At 42.7% G+C, this 21,083-nt stretch overlaps 1 protein-coding gene across 10 annotated transcripts in view; it reads left to right on the top strand.

Annotated features, from left to right (window-relative positions):
• The window catches only part of LOC106613881 (leucine-rich repeat-containing protein 7), a 175,880-nt gene that overhangs the window by 92,409 nt on the left and 62,388 nt on the right, over positions 1 to 21,083 (top strand). The window lies entirely within an intron of this gene.

The raw sequence follows: 21,083 nt of genomic DNA, 5'->3' as shown, positions 1-21,083 counted from the left end.
GTCCCCATGAGTGACAGAACACTGAGCCAATCACGCGCAACTAGAGAACATTACCAACCCCTATGGTCCGTATTTTCAGCTGGCTGCCCCACTACCACAGAAAGCACTGAGCTAGGCTGAAACACCTGTATTTTGGAGCTGCCTTTCTCAAGAAAGCAAAAAAAAGATCTTGCTTGTATGCAGCTTTATTAACTCAGTGAATTTTTTTTACATTCTTTGCAAACTGGTATGTGACATGAATTAATGCCAAAATATATATATATATTTTTAGTTAAACACCTGCCCTGAATGGCGGGCCGCCACTGCCTATTTGTATAATCTACATTTGACATTTTTTGGGTGGTGGGGATGGGATTCCATAGTTTTAAGTCACTCAGTGCAGCCGGCACCTACTGCGATTGTAAAAGGCTGTTAATTAAATTTCAAGGAAAAATTTGGAAAATGTCTATACATTTCACCTGTTTCAAAAATATTGCTCTGCTATTACCAGATATGCTGTAGGAGTGTTGGTTCAGTGAGACAATTCTGTTTACACTACCCTGGTTCAAGGGGGGCAACTGTCGGGCGAGGTCATGTGCTACCTCCGGAGGTAGCGCTCCAGACGTAACAGCCAATTATATTTTTACAAAAAGTGTAGTAGTTGTGAAGAGGCTCTTGGTTAAGCCTCCATAACCCTATTTGTGTCTTCCATCAATTAACATAAATGCTTTTTATGTTTGTGTGTTAATGAATTATGAATTGTGAGTGTTTCTGTTAGTTTAACAAATGCTTATCAATTACTAGATTTTCAACATTTTACAAGTCTAAATGATGTTCTGAAGTTTAGAGGACTCTAAACTTTCCTGGTATTTAGGTGCAGAATAGTGACAAGTGATTTGAATGTTGGATGACCCCAACTGGATCTGTAAACACAGTGGAAAAGGTGTCTTTGTTGTGGCATCTGTCCATGTACATGGGCAGCTGCTGTCTGTGCTTCCTTACATTTACTATTCATCCTATTTCACTGATTAGTCCATCTGCCATGCTGAAAATGTCAGCCATCTCTTTTTGCAAATACATATATTCCTACTAACAGTATTTCTCTCACATATTGGGCTGTTTTATAGTCATTTTTTTTCTACCAGTTTGTGTATTCATTGCTGGAGCAAGACACCAAGTTAGCAGACGAACTCTGCAGGGCAACAATATGCAGCTCTGAAGTCAAACTGAAGAAAACATCAACATCAGAACAGTTACAATATAGGCTTCAAATCAAATAAAAAATAAAATAAAATGTTATTAGTTACATGCGCCAAATACAACAGGTGTAGACCTTACAGTGAAATGTTTTACTTACAAGCCCCTTACTGACAATGCAGTAAAAAAAAATATGGATAAGAATAAGAAATAAAAGTAACAAGTAATTGAAGAGCAGCAGTAAAATAACAATAGCGAGACTATATACAGGGGGGTACCAGTACAGAGTCAATGTGCGGGGGCACCGGTTAGTTGAGGTAATATGTACATGAAAATAGAGTTATTAAAGTGACTATGCATAGATGATAACAACAGAGAGTAGCAGCGGTGTAAAAGAAGGGGAGAGGAGTAGTGGGGGATGGGGGGGTAATGCAAATAGTCTGGGTAGCCATTTAATTAGGTGTTCAGGAGTCTTATGGCTTGGGGGTAGAAGCTGTTTAGAAGCCTCTTGGACCTAGACTTGGAGCTCCGGTACCGCTTGCCGTGCAGAGCAGAGAGAACGGTCTATGACTAGGGTAGCTGGAGTCTTTGACAATTTTTAGGGCCTTCCTCTGACACCGTCCTGTATAGAAGTCCTGGATGGCAGGAAGCTTGGCCCCAGTGATGTACTGGGCCGTTTGCTTTACCCTCTGTAGTGCCTTGCGGTCGGAGGCCGAGCAGTTGCCATACCAGACAATGATGCAACCAGTCAGGATGCTCTCGATGGGGCAGCAGTAGAACCTTTTGCCAAATCTTTTCATTCTCCTGAGGGGGAATAGGTTTTGTCGTGCCCTTTTGTCGTGCCCCCTGTACATACGGTCACTGTGGGGACGACGTCATCGGTGCACTTATTGATGAAGCCAGTGACTGATGTGGTGTACTCCTCAATGCCATCGGAGGAATCGCGGAATATATTCCAGTCTGTGCTAGGAAAATAGTCCTATAGCTTAGCATCTGCTTCATCTGACCACTTTTTTATTGATCTAGTCACTGGTGCTTCCTGCTTTGATTTTTGCTTGTAATCAGGAATCAGGAGGATAGAATTATGGTTAGATTTGCGAAATGGAGGTCGAGGGAGAGCTTTGTATGCGTCTCTGTGTGTGGAGTAAAGGTGGTCCAGAGTTGTTTTTCCTCTGGTTGCACATTTAACATGCTGATAGAAATTTGTTACATTTGGTTTCCCTGCATTAAAGTCCCCGGCTACTAGGAGTGCCGCCTCTGGGTGAGCGTTTTCTTGTTTGCTTATGCCGGAATACAGCTCATTCAATGCTGTCTTAGTGCCAGCCTCTGACTGTGGTGGTATGTAAACAGCTATGAAAAATACAGATGAAAACTATCTAGGTAGATAGTGTGGTCTACAGCTAATCATGAGATACTGTACCTCAGGCGAGCAATAGCTCGAGACTTCCTTAGATATCGTGCACCAACTGTTATTTACAATAAATAGTCCGCCGCCCCTTGTCTTACCAGACGCCGCTGTTCTACTCTGCTGCTGCAGCGTATAACTAGCCAGCTGTATGTTGATAGTGTCGTCGTTCAGCCACGACTCCGTGAAGCATAAGATATTACAGTTTTGAATGTCCCGTTGGTAGTTTAATCTTCCGCATAAGTAATTTATTGTCCAAAGATTGCACGTTTGCTAGCAGAATGGAAGGAAGTTGGGGTTTATTTGATCGCCTACGAATTCTCAGAAGGCAGCCCACCCTCCGGCCCCTTTTTCTCCGCCTCCTCTTCATGCAAATCACAGGGATCTGGGCCTGTTCCTGAGAAAGCAGTATATTGTTTGCATCGGGGTCGTCAGTCTTGTTAAAGGAAAAAAAGTACTCTGCCAGTCCGTGGTGAGTAATCGCAGTCCTGATGTCCAGAAGTTATTTTCGGGCATAAGAGACGGTAGCGGCAACATTATGTACAAAATAAGTAAAGAAATCACAAACGCAAAGAAACAAACAAAAAACACAATCATTTGGGGGCACGTAAAACATCTGCATTCTTCTCCGGCACCATTTGAATCTCAAAGCAGACACTTGGACCTATTGTGCCTACATTATCTCTTCTCAGTCTCTATTAACTTTACCTTGATAGATGCCAATATGAGTCAGTTGTCAAATTGGTTTGGTACAGTATCTACACTGCAGTTGATTTTCTATTCACAGACGGGAGCAGCCGGCCTAAACTGAAGAGTGGCTTGATTGTTAGTCATATGGGCAGGAGACTTTGGTCTCAATGGCCTGCAGTGGGAGTGCAGGGACGAGATAACCTGGTGGACAGGTGTGAGGAGATTAGGTGTGGCGGCGGTGTCTCCCGTAAGCACTGCCATGGGAATGGATCAGGCCTGACTGCAGCACAAAACCTGAGTGACAGTGTGAGGGGAGGGATGTTTGTATGATGGGCCACGGCGCTGGCAGGAGATTAATGGGCCTCTCTCTAGTAGCAGAGAGAGAGGAGAGGACCCAGGCAGGGCAGACAGGCCTGACTCCCCTGGACCCCTGCCAGGCGCTCTGGGAGCTCCTGGGGCCTGTCGCCAAGGGCGGCCCATCCATCATCTACCCATACACCCTGCCCCTGCCTGGACAGCTGCCTCAACCACAACATATTACCAGAAACTGTTGCAAAGTCTCTCCAAATCTATGTCTATTCAGCCACTCCCACTACCTCTTAAAGACAAATGGCAGAATCCTCAAAATTACCTTATGGTGTGTCTGCTTTGAGTTGCCAATGGACCCCCAATGTTGGCTTGAAGAGGGTGCCATGCAGAATTCAGGCCAAATCCGTATCTCCATTAACCCAATGTTGAGGTCATCAGAAGTTCTCTGGAAATAAAGCTTCCTGTGTTTGGCTCTACCACAGAGTGGTTTACCAGTGGGGTATAACTAATGCATTACAGATCTAACACAGGATACCTCAATAAGCTTGAGCTAATATCCTTCCTGCTGATAGTGTCACCGTGAGGTACAAGATGAGAGGCACCATAAATGTGTTTTTATATTATTCAGTTTGAATATACAGTTGGGGTTTCAATTGCTAGTACCATTTAATCAACTACAGATTTTCTGTCACGTTCTTGGAAATGAGCGGACCAAGGCGCAGCGTGAGTATAGTTCCACATAATTTTAATCTCTGTGAAACAAACAAAACAATAAAGAAACAACAAAACGTGAAGTCATGACATGCACACAGGCAACTAAACACAAACAATATCCCACAAACACAGGTGGGAAAAATAGCTACTTAAATATGATCCCCAATTAGAGGCAACGATTACCAGCTGCCTCTAATTGGGAACCATACAAAACCACCAACATAGAAATACACATTCTAGAACACCCCCCTAGTCACACCCTGACCTAAACCACTATAGAGAATCCAAGTGCTCTCTATGGTCAGGGTGTGACATTTTCCTGTAACTAAGCAACATAAATTGCTATAATATCTGTCTTTCTACTCCATATACAGTATGTGTTTTATTTAGACCTTTCAATGGAAATATACTGATTGAGAGGGTAATATACTTTAATGACTTCAATAAACTGACTGCCTCTCCTTTCTAGCGTCATAGTGCACATTGAGAGGGGAATTGCTCCCATGTTTTAATTTATTACTGCATGCCTGTCACAGTTGTTCACATCACTGCGTTAAATAATATGATACGTTTAGTGACTGTAAAACGTATCACTCTTGGTGACTAATATCGAAACAAGTCACAAAATGCTCTTCATGGGTGTACAGGCTACTTGGGGTGGCAGGTAGCCTAGTGGTTAGAGCGTTGGACTAGTAACTGGAAGGTTGCAAGATCAAATTCCCAAGCTGACAAGGTAAAAATCTGTGGTTCTGCCCCTGAACAAGGCAGTTAACCCACTGTTCCTAGGCTGTCATTGAAAAAAATAATTTGTTCTTAACTGACTTGCCTAGTAAAAAAATAAAATACAACCATTGGGCTGTATTCTACCACTTAACTTCCTTTATCCACCTTAGACAGCCACTGTTAAAGCCATCTAGTAAGTTGTTTCCTCCTGCTGGGTACTTTTAAGTTTTTTTTGAGTGGGGTTGCAAAGGGAGGGTATATTACTGTAACATTTCGCTGTTTACCAGTAAACTACCAGAATTCTGGTATCTTTCAAGGAAAATAATAAAGTATGTAATCTAGTGTCCCTTTTGGGTACTTCAGATCATCAGAGGTGTCTGTAATAATCTCTGTCCCTCTGTGTGGAATTATCACATGTAAACTATGTGAAATAATATAATAATATAATTTTTAAATATATTTTTTAATAACAAAGCTATAAAACATTATACTAAATAATAACCATCAACTTAGTTTTCTAACTTTATTTTGTTTTACTATGTCAATATTTATTTGTTGTCAATGTGTTGGCGTCAATGTCACGTCCTGACCATAGTAAGATGTGATTGTCTAGGGTAGAGTAGGTCAGGGCGTGACAGGGGGTGTTTTGTGTTTTTCTATGTTTTCTATTTCTATTTTTAAGTTCTAGTTTTTCTATTTCTATGTTTTTGGGGGTTTATCTCCAATTGGAGGCAGCTGGTCCTCGTTACCTCTGATTGGAGATCATATTTAAGTAGGGGTTTTTCTTCCTGGGTTTTGTGGGTGATTATCTTTTGAGTAGTGTCTGTTTCTCGCTGTGTCACAGTTTGTTGTGTTTGTAAATTCAGTTATTTTGTGTATTGCAAAAGTTTCACGGATTTAATAAAATGTGGAACTACAACCACGCTGCGCTTTGGTCCGATCCTTTCGACAGCCGTGACAGTCAAACTGGTGGCAGTTGTGAAGAAAAAAAACAATAGTTGCAGAGTTAATTGAAAATAATGCCATTGTCAATTCATTCATTATTTTATTTTCCTTTAAACCATATGGTCTATCTACTAGAAACTGATGGGCAATATGGACACAGATATTATAAATTAATACTATATATGAATATATATATATATTTTTTACAGTTTTCCTTGTATAAATGACCAAAATTACAATAGACTGCCATAGATTACCTGATATCTTTGCAACCCTAGAGTTGAGTCTTTTCTAATCTATAAAACTCAATGGATAAATACGAGTGGGTAAGAAAAGAGAGCAAGCGATTACAATCTGAATCCCCTGACTGCAACAGCACCGTGTATTTCTCACAGCATAATCTCAATTAATTATCCAAGTGCCTTTTCTTACTTAAAGTGGTGGAGCTGTTGTGAGCGTGATAAAGAATCCTGTCAGCCAGCATTGTGGATCAGGGTGCCAGCCAGCCATGTCTAATTGCATTCATTCATATGCAGTATGTGGGAAGGAGAAAGAGAGATAGGGAGAGGGGCAAACTGCTGCAGTGAGCAGTATTAAATATACCTTGATTGCAAGGTTTCACCTCTGTGATTATGTAGCATTACATTTGCATTACCTGGACCTCAAGCACAGCACATATAAATAAAGGAACAGAGGTGTAGAAAGAATGGACCAACCCTGTACTGTACTTCCTGTGTGGATAAACTGGGATTACTGGGATAAAAAACATAACTAAATCACTTTTCCCCTCAGGCTTGTAAACAATAAGAAACCATCTGTCTGTTTTGTGACAACCTAGACTACTACTCCTAATAATTACAGCAGCATGACATAACATGGACTGTATCACTTGAGACATTTGGTTTTGCCTTGTATATTTTTTGGTATTGTGCACAAACACACCACATCTTCGTTCCCAATAATTCTCAACTGTTGAGTAGAGGAAGTGCAAAATAAAACAAGTAGGCTTTGCCTGGCTTGTATAGCCGTGGGTTCGTCCTGGCTCTATGCCTTATTCTGACAGTCTGAAAGGACAGAGGCTTTTGTATGACTCTTCTAGCTGTTTTCTTATAGTATAAGTGCTCACATTAGAGAGTAAAAGTATTCCTGCCCTTAAGGTTCCATTATCTATAGAAATGACTGCAATTGACTGGAGGAGACGAGCTCCAAAACTCCATATCATTATGCACGTGTTTTTATAATTCTGTAGGGCCACTGATGTACTAGGCTAGGAAGACCCACAGCAAATCGTTAAGCTGAAGAATCGTCTGAAGAATCATCCAATTTGATCAATGCACGTCTTGTCTTTACGTCAAATTAGACCTGGCCTCATTGTTCTGTAAATCTGGCCAAGCGAAACTAATGTACAGTATGTTGTACATGTATGTTGACTGTATCTACTACAGAGTAGCTAACCATGTGCTATCAGGAAGCTGATAGGAGTGTAGTCTGAGAGGACAAACATTTGTCTGTTTTCTTCCCAGTAGTCAGCTTTGACTTGTGTCTCAGCAGGGCTGTCATTGGCCAGTCTGGGCTAGAGGGCAAAGGCAAGATGACGATGGATGTTAATAGCCTCTGAGGTGCATTTCAGGACAACAACACAACTCCAAGTTATTCATTGTATTAAGTCTATTGTTGTGTGCCTGTAGACCCTAACAGATCTGTAATCATATAAAGCTCCAATCAACTAACGCTAATGAGTTCAAGATCTGTTTGAATCCAACATGAATTTATGTGGAAGGGCAGGCTGTACTGTACTCTAAAAACCTGAACACTACCTTGGTGTACCTCAAGGGAATGCAATGTATTTTTGCACTCCCGAAGGTGAAGTGAGACTGATGTTCTACTGAGAATCTATTGGTTAGAGTTAGCTAGCTAGCTTTGGTTTTGGCTCATTTTAACTTCGAATACTGCATTAGTAACCAATTCTAAGTTCCACATCGTCCCATTTTAGATACAGAAAGACCTCATGACTGCTGATAGAGGTTCATAGAAAATTAACTGCTCATGTCACAAAAGGAATGAGCTAATGCAGTAATTGACAGAGGTCACAATTGAAACACGTTTGATTTACCTTTATTACCAGCTGTTCATAATTTTTTCAAAGTAAGAAATAGGGATGATTAAACTGAACTCCACTTTCTGGGATAATACTCTGTGTAACCCATAACTTTGCATGTTTGTCATGGCTTTTTGGTCATTTTGAGAGGGATTATTTGTTCTTAAACGTCTTTTACTCCAGGATCATGTGGGGTAAACTTAAACATCTTTTACTCCAGAATCATGTGGGGTAAACAGTAATCATAACTATCATTCTCTTTGTGATTTAGACTCATCTCTCCCTCTCTTATTTGACCTTGTTGGCTAAAGCTTGTCAGCTTGTCATATTTATGCTGCTTTATTACACACCACTAATACAAACTATTGCATGCAAACATACTTGGATGCCTCATCTATTCTCATGTTATGTTTTTTTTGGAAAGGACAATACCTTAGATTTAGGAATGGTTTGCTTCTGTAAGCTGGTTGTAGAATGTTTGGAGGATATATGTTGATATTCTTTCTGTTTGTCACTATGTACAGTATCTCCCAATGGTTGCACAAATGCCAGTTTACTATTTCTTACAGGGGCATTTCATTTTTGTATACAGTATATAAACCTGTCAAGTGAACAGGATGCAGTCAAGGTGCTTTGTGTGTTACAATGTGCGTTCCGGTATCAAGAGAAGTTTCTCTGACGCCAGTGCAACCTTAATACACTATATATACAAAAGTGTGTGGACAGCCCTATTTCAGACACACCCGTTGCTGACAGGTGTATAAAACTGAGCACACATCCATGCAATTTCCATAAACAAACATTGGCAGTAGAATGGCCTTACTGAAGAGCTCAGTGACTTTCAACATGGCACCGTCATAGGATGCCACTTTTCCAAGAAGTAAGTTCGTCAAATTTCTGGCCTGCTAGAGCTGCCCCGGTCAACTGTAAGTGCTGTTATTGTGAAGTGGAAAGGTCTAGGAGCAACAACGGCTCAGCCGCGAAGTGGTAGGCCACACAAGCTCACAGAACGGGACAGCTGAGTGCTGAAGCGTGTAGCATGTAGCATGTAAAAATCGTATGTCCTCAGTTGCAACACTCACTAGTTCCAAACTGCCTCTGGAAGCAATGTCAGCATGTTTGTTGGGAGCTTCATGAAATGTGTTTCCATGACCGAGCAGCCGTACACAAGCCTAAGATCACCATGCGCAATACCAAGCGTCGACTGGAGTGGTGTAAAGCTTGCCGCCATTGGACTCTGGAGCAGTGGAAACGCATGCTCTGTAGTGATAAATCACGCTTCACCATCTGGCAGTCCGACGGACGAATCTGGGTTTGATTTTTCCTGGTTCGGCTAGGCCCCTTAGTTCCAGTGAAGGGAAATCTTAACACTACAGCATACAATGACATTCTAGACAATTCTGTGCTTCCAACTTTGTGGCAACAGTTTGCGGAAGGCCCTTTACTGTTTCAGCATGACAATGCCCCCATGCACAAAGCGAGGTCCATACAGAAATGGTTTGTGGAGATCAGTGTTGAAGAACTTCACTGGCCTGCACAGAGCCTTGACTTCAACCCCATTGAATGCCTTTGGGATGAATTGGAACATCGACTGCAAGCCAGGTCTACTCGCCCAACATCAATGCCCGACCTTACTAATGCTCTTATGTCTGAATGGAAGAATGTCCCCGCAGCAATGTTCCAACATCTAGTGGAAAGCCTTCCCAGAAGAGTGGAGGCTGTTATAGCAGCAAAGGGGGGACCAACTCCATATTAATGCCCATGATTTTGGAATGAGATGTTCGACGAGCAGGTGTCCACATACTTTTGTATCATGTAGTGATGTATGTGATGAATGTATATCTCCTTTGTAAGGCTATGTGCAGCTTATATGTGTTTGGATTACCATTGGGGGGGGGGGGGGGTTATTGACTGCTCTCTCGCTCTCTCTTTCTTGCCTCCTTTTTCTCTTTCTCTTCTTACTGAGGGTGTGAGGGTGACACACATCACTGTGGATTTATTCAGCAGGAAGTGAATAGCCATCACAGCAACGCAGTACTCCCACAAATATGAAATGTATACATGGCCAAGGTTGTTGTTGAGGAAGAAGTGGGGACTTCAATAGGAGGTAGAGGTTCATTCAATCAACACAGTTATATTCATGAATATACAACACTGGACAAAAATATAAACGCAACGTGCAACAATTTCAGAGATTTTACTGAGTTACAGTTCATATATAGGCCTTTCTAATCGACCTGGCCCGGCTATCCTGGAAGGATATCGACCTCATCCCGTCAGTAGAGGATGCCTGGTTATTTTTTTTAAATGCCTTCCTCACCATCTTAAATAAGCATGCCCCATTCAAGACATTTAGAACCAGGAACAGATATAGCCCTTGGTTCACTCCAGACCTGACTGCCCTTAACCAACACAAAAACATCCTGTGGCGTTTTGCATTAGCATCGAACAGCCCCCGTGAAATGCAACTTTTTAGGGAAGTTAGAAACCAATATACACAGCAGTTATAAAAGCCAAGGCTAGCTTTTTCAAGCAGAAATTTGCTTCCTGCAACACAAACACAAAAAAGTTCTGGGACATTGTAAAGTCCATGGAGAATAAGAGCACCTCCTCCCAGCTGCCAACTGCACTGAGGATAGGAAACTCTGTCACCACCGATAAATCCACTATAATTGAGAATTTCAATAAGCATTTTACGACCGCTGGCCATGCTTTCCACCTGGCCACCCCTACCCCGGTCAACAGCACTGCACCCCCCACAGCAACTCACCCAAGCCTTTCCCATTTATTCTTCTCCCAAATCCAGACAGCTGATGTTCTGAAAGAGCTGCAAAATCTGGACCCTCACAAATCAGCCGGGCTAGACAATCTGGACCCTTTCTTTCAAAAATGATCTGCCAAAATTGTTGCAACCCCTATTACTAGCCTGTTCAACCTCTCTTTCGTGTCGTCTGAGATTCCCAAAGATTGGAAAGCAGCTGCGGTCATCCCCCTCTTAAAAGGGGGGGATACTCTTGACCCAAACTGCTACAGACCAATATCTATCCTACCCTGCCTTTCTAAGGTCTTCGAAAGCCAAGTTAACAAACAGATCACCGACCATTTAGAATCCCACCGTACCTTCTCCGCTATGCAATCTGGTTTCAGAGCTGGTCATGGGTGCACCTCAGCCACGCTCAAGGTCCTAAACGATATCTTAACCGCCATTGATAAGAAACAGTACTGTGCAGCCGTATTAATTTACCTGGCCAAGGCTTTCGACTCTGTCAATCACCACATCCTCATCGGCAGACTCAACAGCCTTGGCTTCTCAAATGATTGCCTCGACTGGTTCACCAACTACTTCTCAGACAGAGTTCAGTGTGTCATATCTGAGGGCCAGTTGTCCGGGCCTCTGGCAGTCTCTATGGGGGTGCCACAGGGTTAAATTCTTGGGCCAACTCTCTTCTCTGTATATATCAATGATGTCGCTCTTGCTGCTGGTGAGTCTCTGATCCACCTCTATGCAGATGACACCATTCTGTATACTTCTGGCCCATCTTTGGACACTGTGTGAACAACCCTCCAGACGAGCTTCAATGCCATACAACTCTCCTTCCATGCCTCCAACTGCTCTTAAATACAAGTAAAACGAAATGCATGCTCTTCAACCGATCGCTGCCTGCACCTGCCCGCCCGTCCAGCATCACTACTCTGGACGGTTCTGACTTAGTATATGTGGACAACTACAAATACCTAGGTGTCTGGTTAGACTGTAAACTCTCCTTCCAGACTCACATAAAACATCTCCAATCCAAAGTTAAATCTAGAATTGGCTTCCTATTTCGCAACAAAGCATCCTTCACTCATGCTGCCAAACATACCCTCGTAAAACTGACCATCTTACTGATCCTCGACTTTGGCGGTCATTTACAAAATAGCTCCAACACCCTACTCAACAAATTGGATGCAGTCTATCACAGTGCCATCCGTTTTGTCACCAAAGCCCCATTTACTACCCACCACTACGACCTGTACGCTCTCGTTGGCTGGCCCTCGCTTCATACTCGTCGCCAAACCCACTGGCTCCAGGTCATTTACAAGACCCTGCTAGGTAAAGTCCGCCTTATCTCTGCTCGCTGGTCACCATAGCTGCACCCACCCGTAGCACGAGTTCCAGCAGGTATATCTCACTTGTCACCCCCAAAGCCAGTTCCTCCTTTGGTCGTCTTTCCTCCCAGTTCTCTGCTGCCAATGACTGGAACGAACTACAAAAATCTCTGAAACTGGAAACACTTATCTCCCTCACTAGCTTTAAGCACCAGCTGTCAGAGCAGCTCACAGATCACTGCACCTGTACATAGCCCATCTATAAATAGCCCAAACAACTACCTCTTCCCCTACTGTATTTATTTATTTATTTTGCTCCTTTGCACACCAGTATTTCTACTTTGCACACTCATCTACTGTCAAATCTACCATTCCAGTGTTTAATTGCTATATTGTATTTACTTCGCCACCATGGCCTATTTATTGCCTTTACCTCCCTTATCTCACCTCATTTGCTCACATTGTATATAGACTTATTTTTCTACTGTATTATTGACTGTATGTTTGTTTTACTCCATGTGTAACTCTGTGTTGTTATATGTGTCGAACTGCTTTGCTTTATCTTGGCCAGGTCGCAGTTGTAAATGAGAACTTGTTCTCAACTTGCCTACCTGGTTAAATAAAGGTGAAATAAATAAATAAATAAATATAAGGAAATCAGTCAGTAGAAATAAATTCATTAGGCCCTAATCTATGGATTTCACATGGCTGGGCAGTGGCACAGCCATGGGTGGGCCTGGGAGGGCATAGGCCCACCCACTTGGGAGCCAGGCTCAGCCAATTCGAATGAGTTTTTCACCCACATGTGTATGGACAATTTCTGGTATCTTTTATTTCAACTCATGAAACATGGGACCAATACTTTACATGTTGCGTTTATATTTTTGTTCAGTATACATACATTAGGAGTATGGCTCCAGCTACTGCATTTGATTTGATAAGATGCCACTGTGATGCAATATCATTTCCACATGAGTGCATGGCTCCCATTAATGGGCTCTGTGGTTGTAATGACCTCACATGTTTATGGTTAGCGGTTCTACGGCTGGATGGTTTAGTTGATGTGTGCTGTGGATGTGGGTGGATGGCTGGGCAGCACTGGTGGTCCTGGGAGAGGCAGGATTATTGAAGAATGCTGACCGGGCAATTCCATTCAGAGAACACTTTACATTCCTGCTGTGTAGTTCCACTATTCTCCCAGATTACAGGGCACCTTAAACCATCGCTGTCCTCACTCCTTCCTCCTGAGGGCCATATCATGATGGAGATGTCATGTAATCTTTCTCAGGCATAAAGAAATGGAACAACACTCTGAAATAACACTACTGAGATGAAAATGAAGAGAAATACCCTCAAGATGCTTCGGAGCGCTAGCAGGATTTGAACACAGATTTGACTCATTAGTCCAATCAGTCATTTTGTCACCCCCTTTTGTATTAAGTAACAATAATAACTATGGGCCTTGACATTGTAACCTTTGGCTAATGTTTTGAGTCGTGGTAAATGCGCCAGGGCACAAATTAGATATTAGATAGTGTGGATTACTTCATAATACTCCCTTTAATCAGCTTTCTATGGAGAATGGAGTGAAAGGAGTAGCCAAATATACTGTATTAGTTTTACAGGGTTTCCTTTAACTTTCCAGAAATTGTTCTCCCTGGTCTCTCCTTCCAGCTCTCGGAACAACTTCCAATTCTGAATCTAGGCCGAGTCCCTAGAGCCTTGATTCACTTATAGGTATCAGTCTATCGAATGAGGCCAGTTTCTGCTGAGGAAGCATGTTCTTTTTTTAGATGCACTTGTATGACGACGCGACGGTAACCACTATTGAATGGAGCTTGCTCCTTTGACCTGTCGTTACACCTGACCCTCCCATTGGCTTTCAGTTTTCAAATCTATGCTCTTTGAAAGGTGCAGCATTTTAGCACGTACTCCAGATATAAACAGTGGCCATACTCGGCTCATATGCAAATGTTGATTGGTGCAACATTTTTATGTTTGCGTTAGGCAATATGGGGCACCGTGTGTTGCACAGACTTCCAGCAATCTTTCTCAAGTTGTACAGGTTAAGCTTTCCTGTCATGGCTGTACTTCACATTCATTTCTCCAGGGCTTCCTGGCTGCAGTAGAGTAAGCAATATGGAGCAAAAACATTTATGCCTGAGTGAGTGCAGTCCAGAGGGGCTCAATGCTATTGGAGTCCTCCCCTCTTCTCTCTCTTACAAGATGGTTACCTACCTACCTCAGCCTCATACTGGAAGGGACTCTACGGACATGCCCTGGATGCATGATCAGAGAGAGAGATAGAGAGAGAGAATCAGAAAATAGTGTCACAAGCTCTACAGACACATGCCTTAGCACTGATTACTTCTGCCTCTCACATATGCATCTCAGTTTAAAAATAGCAGCTCTTAATATTGTAGGGTTGTGTGATTCAAGCCATTTTGAGCATTTGTTTCGCCCACCAACATGGTCGATTGGTACCGATGCATTGCAATCGGCATAGTAACAAGGAAGGGGACTCATCAGTGGTAAAGCAATCACATTACCCAACTAACACAACCAGAAAACCATATTTCAACCAGAAAATGACATCACATTATGTCCCATACACCAAATGATGACCGCTGGGTGAGCAGCAACGAAAGTCATAGGCTACTTTGAATGAAGATGTGGATTGGTTGCATGTTCTGTAAAGCAGTCTTATCTATCTTGTTATCAGTCTAATCTTTGCATATACTGTAGCTTCATACCATTCAATTGTACTGCATAGGATTTTGAAGTAGGTCATAGTTACATTTGAGATAAATAATATATGATGTTATAAATTCTGACTGGCCTGCCGCCGCTCATAATAGTTTCATGATATATAGGAAAAGGCTTTATTAAAACACCAACTTTTCATTCTCAGTGCTTAACCTTGTCAAGTTGTCTGGCCGAACACATAATGTGAAATGTGGCTTTCATAGTATCAAGCACGGAGGTTTCATGAATTACTCAATTTGGTTTGTTAAAATCCTATCATTTGCACTTTGTTGCAGTTAGAGTGATTTCAAGCCAGTCCATTGGTTGGCACCTGAGGTAGACTGAGCTTAGATTTTATGATGGAATTTTGGCAATGTTTTCACTCAACATCAGAGGGCCTTGTGACTGTCTTGTGTTACATCAGACAGTTCCTAGTTTTGTCCTTGTCACGTCCTGACCATAGAAAGCTGTTATTTTCTATGGTAGAGTAGGTCAGGGCGTGACATTTTTTTTTTCTAGTTTAGATTTTCTATGTTATGTTCTAGTTTTGTATTTCTATGTTGGGGTTTTGTTTGGGATGATCTCCAATTAGAGGCAGCTGGTCATCGTTGTCTCTAATTGGAGATCATACTTAAGTAGGTGTTTTTCCCATCTGGGTTTGTGGGAGATTGTTTTTGAGTACGTGTATGTTAACTCTTCGTCACCGTTTGTTGTTTTTGTTTATTCAGTTTATATTGTATGTATTGCATAGTTTCACAGTTCAATAAAATATGTGGAACGATAATCACGCTGCACTTTGGTCCGCTTAATCTTCCGACGAATGCCATGACAGTCCTCCTGTACCATTTTAGACATCACGTAGGCCTAAGTATTTGTTGCAAATATTGTTAAAAGAAATGAAAGCATACTGGACTGGGTCTGTACAACCTGGTTCAGAATCTAATGTTCCAGTACCCAACTAAGGCACAGATTTTAAACCGCTCACATCAACCAAATCTCATGGTTTCCCTGGGTAACCACGATAACATGACAATTCATGTCATGACCCCTAATATCAACCTGAGGAAGACAGAGAAAAAATTCCTCCTCCCACTACATACATCCAGCCCCATATGGACTGTGAGCCACATCACACCAGGTCAAGAGGATCTTTTTTTTTCTTCTTTCCCAGAGTTCTGAATGTTATGGCCCGCTGCGTCACCACTGGAATCCTAATTAGACGATGCAGGTTGATTATTTGCCAATGCCTCCTTCCCCAGACTGCTTTCTAGCGCCCACTGGTGACCAGCGTAGTCTTTCATTTTAGGTTCACTCACAAGAACATTAAATCCCTATTACTTTATGATTAAAGACAAAAAAGGCAACTTTCACTTTTTATAGCCTATTAGAAATCTTTTCATCATTCCTCTGTTGGGTCTGGTGATGTAAAGACAGTAGTTTATCAGGATCTCTCTGTAAGTCCCAAACCATGGAGGCATCAGTGGAGAACTTCACTGATTAAGTGGAACAAGATTCTGATCACATAGACAGTACAAGAGTTCGTTTTGTAAATCACCAGTCACTCTCAGTGTGAAGTTTCAAATCTACAAATTGTGCGAGGAGGAGGAGAGTGTGTTGGGTGCTCTCCACAGAGCCATTTTTAAACTTTATTGCTTTGCATTATCTCTGAAAGTGGTTCAAGGCCACTCAGGGGTATGAGCTGTCATGCAATGCTGCCTGAGCATGCTCTATCTGCTAAGTTAACTCTGCACTGGAAAGTCGTGGATAAACAACATTATCCATTTAATTATTCCTAACTGGGGCTTTTAAGTCGTACGTTTTGTTTAGAATGTAATTTATTCTTTCCTGGGCAGCAACTAAGTCAAGTGTATCAGCAGTGTTTGTTGCAGCCATCTATAACACCATCTATAACATTGGTGGAGATCACTGTAGTGGTAAAACAGATTTACAAAGCCTTGTTGACGACATGTTCTGAAGCCACCAGCACTAGCTACTGTTGTACTGCTTATCAGGCCCTGTGTTACAGAGACTCAGTCTGGTGTGGACTACAGGAAAAAGAGGACCGAGCACGCCCCCATTCTCATCGACAGGGCTGTAGTGGAGCAGGTTGAGAGCTTCAAGTTCCTTGGTGTCCACATCACCAACAAACTAATATGGTCCAAGCACACCAAGACAGTCGTGAAGAGGGCACGACAAAACCTATTCCTCCTCAGGAAACTAAAAAGATTTGGCATGGGTCCTCAGATCCTCAAAATGTTCTACAGCTGCACCATCGAGAGCATCCTGACTGGTTGCATCACTCCCTGGTATGGCAACTGCTCGGCCTCCGACCGCAAGGCACTAGAGAGGGGGCCAAGAGAGGGGGCCAAGCTTCCTGCCATCCAGGACCTCTATACCAGGTGGTGTTAGAGGAATTCCCAAAAAATTGTCAAAGACTCCAGCCACCCTAGTCATAGACTGTTTTCTCTGCTACCGCACAGCAAGCGGTACTGGAGCTCCAAGTCTCGGTCCAAGAGGCTTCTAAACAGCTTCTACCCCCAAGTCATAAGACTCCTGAACATCTAGTCAAATGGCTACCCAAACTATTTGCAGTGCCCCCCCCCCCCCCCCACCCCCCCCCCCCCCACCTCCTCTCTACACCACTGCTACTCTCTGTTGTCATCTATGCATAGTCACTTTAATAACTTGACCTACATGTACATAATCCCTCAACTAACCGGTGCCCCCGCACATTGACTCTGTACCGGTACCCCCCTGTATATAGTCTCGCTATTGTTATTTTACTGCTGCTCTTTAATTACTTGTTACTTTTATCTCTTATTCTTATCCGTATTTTCTTTAAACTGTATTGTTGGTTAGGGGCTTGTAAGTAAGCATTTCACTGTAAGGTCTACACCTGTTGTATTCAGCGCATGTAACTAATACAATTTGATTTGATTTGTGTCAGGCCCATTGTTGTCTAACATTACCGCTTCCTCAATGAGATTATCGGCTGTTTCAGATACCTCCACCAACTTCCACTACAAGAATTTTGGTATCTTTCAAGGATTTTATGTAATCTATCACAAGACATCTAGTGGACCTTTTGGGTACTTCAGATTATCCCAGGTGTCTGTAATAATCTCTGGACCTCTGAGTGGCCTCATGTAAAATATATGAAATAATTTAATAAAATGATTTTTTTTATTAAATAAAAAATGTATGACAAAGCTGTAAAACATTCTCCTAAATATAAACCATCAACTTAGTGAATACCATTGGTGTTTCATATGAGAGTTTCAGCAATAGCTGGAAGAGTTGCAGAGTTAATTGAAAATAATGCCAAGTTGATTCAACGCTTTTTTCATTAATTTGGCTATTTTCTCTTAAACCATATGGTCTATCTACTAGAAACTCATGGACAATATGGAGACAGATATAATAAATGAATACTATATATGAATGCATTCAAATTATTCAAGTATAAATTACCAATGTTAACAATAGAGTGCCATCGATTTTCTGTTATTTTCTGAAGATTACCAGTAGCATTGCAACCCTACTTACAACACACACACACACGCACACACACACACACACACACACACACACACACACACACACACACACACACACACACACACACACACACACACACACACCACACACACACACACACACACACACACACACACACACACACACACACACACACACACAGGCACAGTGGGATGTGAAGTGGGACAGGATTAGTGTATCTACTGTAAGATCTGTGACAAGACCAAATCTCTCCCATTCATTGCTCTGCATTTATTGAGATTAAGTTTGATGAAGAACATGCCTTAATTGTTATTTGATATTTTAAATGGTAGTTTAGCACAGTTAAATGCTTAATGTGCTGAGGCTAAATACTTATTAGCCCCCAATATAGTGATGTCGAATGTTGGAAAAGGGAGGAAAAGGTGCTTGAGGTTGGCCAGCCAAATAATGGTGTATTTTGAGAAGGGAAGATGGTAAAAGTTGAGTGCTGCGAGCAGGAGTGAGAGAAAAATGTGTAGGTTATTGGGGTTGAATAGCTCATAAAGGGACATTGAAGAAAGAAATGGAGAGCCTCACAGAGCAATTGCCTGGCACAGACTACAAAGAGATTAAATTAGCGCTAGCAAGGCAAGGGGAGTCTATTCCAGAATAATGCATCAATGGAGAAATTCGGAAACGTAGCAGTTCTGTGTGAGGTTGAAATGTGTTCTATATGGAAAGGTCACTTGTTCCCCAGTACTCATTAAGAGTATAATAATGAATGGAGATGGTGGTCTAATATGTAGGTTAGAGGGCTCCTCAAGAAAAATAGCATTAGAAATTACACTTTGAAAAACTTTTCATTAGATTTGACCTTTTTCAAAAATAGTTATGGTATAATATGGAATCATTAATAATACTAAATGTTGGGCAATTACTTAAGGAGTACTGACCTATACTAAAGGGACAATGAAATCACTGTTGTGTTTGTTGCACAGAAGGAATCCTCTTTTTATTACTTTGGGGAATCATTTTTTTCCTGCCTAGAGACAGAGGACAGATTGTCTGGCTTCAGACTACAGAAACATTAGATCAGCTTCAGATAGTGGGTCATGGGCCAAGGCTTGGGTCATACAGAGATGTACGTGCTGCAGTATATCAGGCTAAACAAGTTCAGGAAGACTCATTGCAGCGAAATGGGTCGTTACCCATTATAGATATGTAATTATAGTAGGTATTTAACTGTGTTTCCTCCTAATGGAGACATATCATAATGCCTCTCCTAAGGATCAGCTATGATTCACTATCCTCCTCCGTAATGTGATCTGGACCTGGGTCAGCTGAGTGATTGTTTCTTTGATTGTTGTGACAGGGTGAAATGGACTACAGTTGCCTGTTCCCCTCTGGTAGCTTTACTCTGTTTGTACAGTCAGTGAACAGATGTGGTGATGAGTGATGACAACACTGCGTCACTGATCCCCTCAACCCGCCAGTTCCCTGCCTGCCTCCCTCCCTGTCTGCCCACTGACCTGCCTGCCTGTCTCCCTGCCTGCCTCCCTCCCTGTCTGCCCACTGACCTGCCTGCCTGTCTCCCTGCCTGCCCATCTCCTGTCTGCGCACTGACCTCCCTTCCTGCCTGCCCACTGATCTGTCTCCCTGGCTGACTGCCTGCCTCCTTCCCTCCCTACCCACTGACCTGCCTGCCTGTCTCCCTGCCTCCCTCCCTCCCTGTCTGCCCACTGACCTGCCTCCCTCCCTGCCTGCCCACTGACCTGTCTCCCTGCCTGCATGACTGCCTGCCTGCCTTCCTCCCTGCCCACTGACCTGTCTACCTGCCTGCCTGCCTGCCTGCCTGCCTGCCTGCCTGCCTGCCTGCCTGCCTGCCTGCCTGCCTGCCTGCCTGCCCACTGGTCTGCCTGCGTTCCTGCCTGCCTGCCTTCCTGCCTGTCTGCCTGCTTGCCTGCCTCCCTCCCTACCTACCTTCCTACCTGCCTGCCTTCCTGCCTGCCTGCCCACTGACCTGCTAAAGATCACAGCAGCAAAGCATTCCTCCTCAGTAACCACATTTACTCACAGAGCACAAATTCCCTCTGCCTGTCAGAATCATGAGAGTGCATGGAAGTATCTGCAAGGACTCAGGCTTTAGGAAACATATTCAGGTGCATCAAGGCTTGTTCACTTGCAGACATTACATTGGAATACATTCTTGTCATATTAATCATTTTTGGCAATTAATGCTGAAACTTAGCTCATAGTGTTGAGAAAAGTGATACATTGGTTTGAGTCCACAAAACAAATGTCAGGAGGTGTTGCCAGACTCCAGCAGGGTGAGGTATCTGTTCTAGTTCCCCTCCATCTTCACTATAATGGTCTGCTCTGCCTGATGTCCTGGATCTGTCTCCATTATCTTGAAAGTCCCTGGCTCCCTGGGCACCGAGCACCAGCTCTCACAGGCAGCTGGGAGTCTCTTCTGTTAGGTGACCTAAAACACAGCACCAATCACCACCATCCTCAGTCCTAACTTTAATGCTCAGCATTGCACTCTCTCCAGATATTTAGTTGTTGTCAACAGTATTAAGGCAGTATTAAGCTCCTTTTCAAAAGGTACTTTTTGTTGTAAGGGGATAAATGCTTCCATTATAAAAGTATTTACGTAAATTATTATTACTTAGACATGAATTTATATTATAG

This window comes from Salmo salar, chromosome 10, assembly GCF_965601325.2.
Source record: "Salmo salar chromosome 10, fSalSal1, whole genome shotgun sequence".
Classification (NCBI taxonomy): domain Eukaryota; kingdom Metazoa; phylum Chordata; class Actinopteri; order Salmoniformes; family Salmonidae; genus Salmo; species Salmo salar.
Note: the sequence above shows the minus strand (reverse complement) of the source record. Positions and strands in the feature narration are given on the sequence as shown.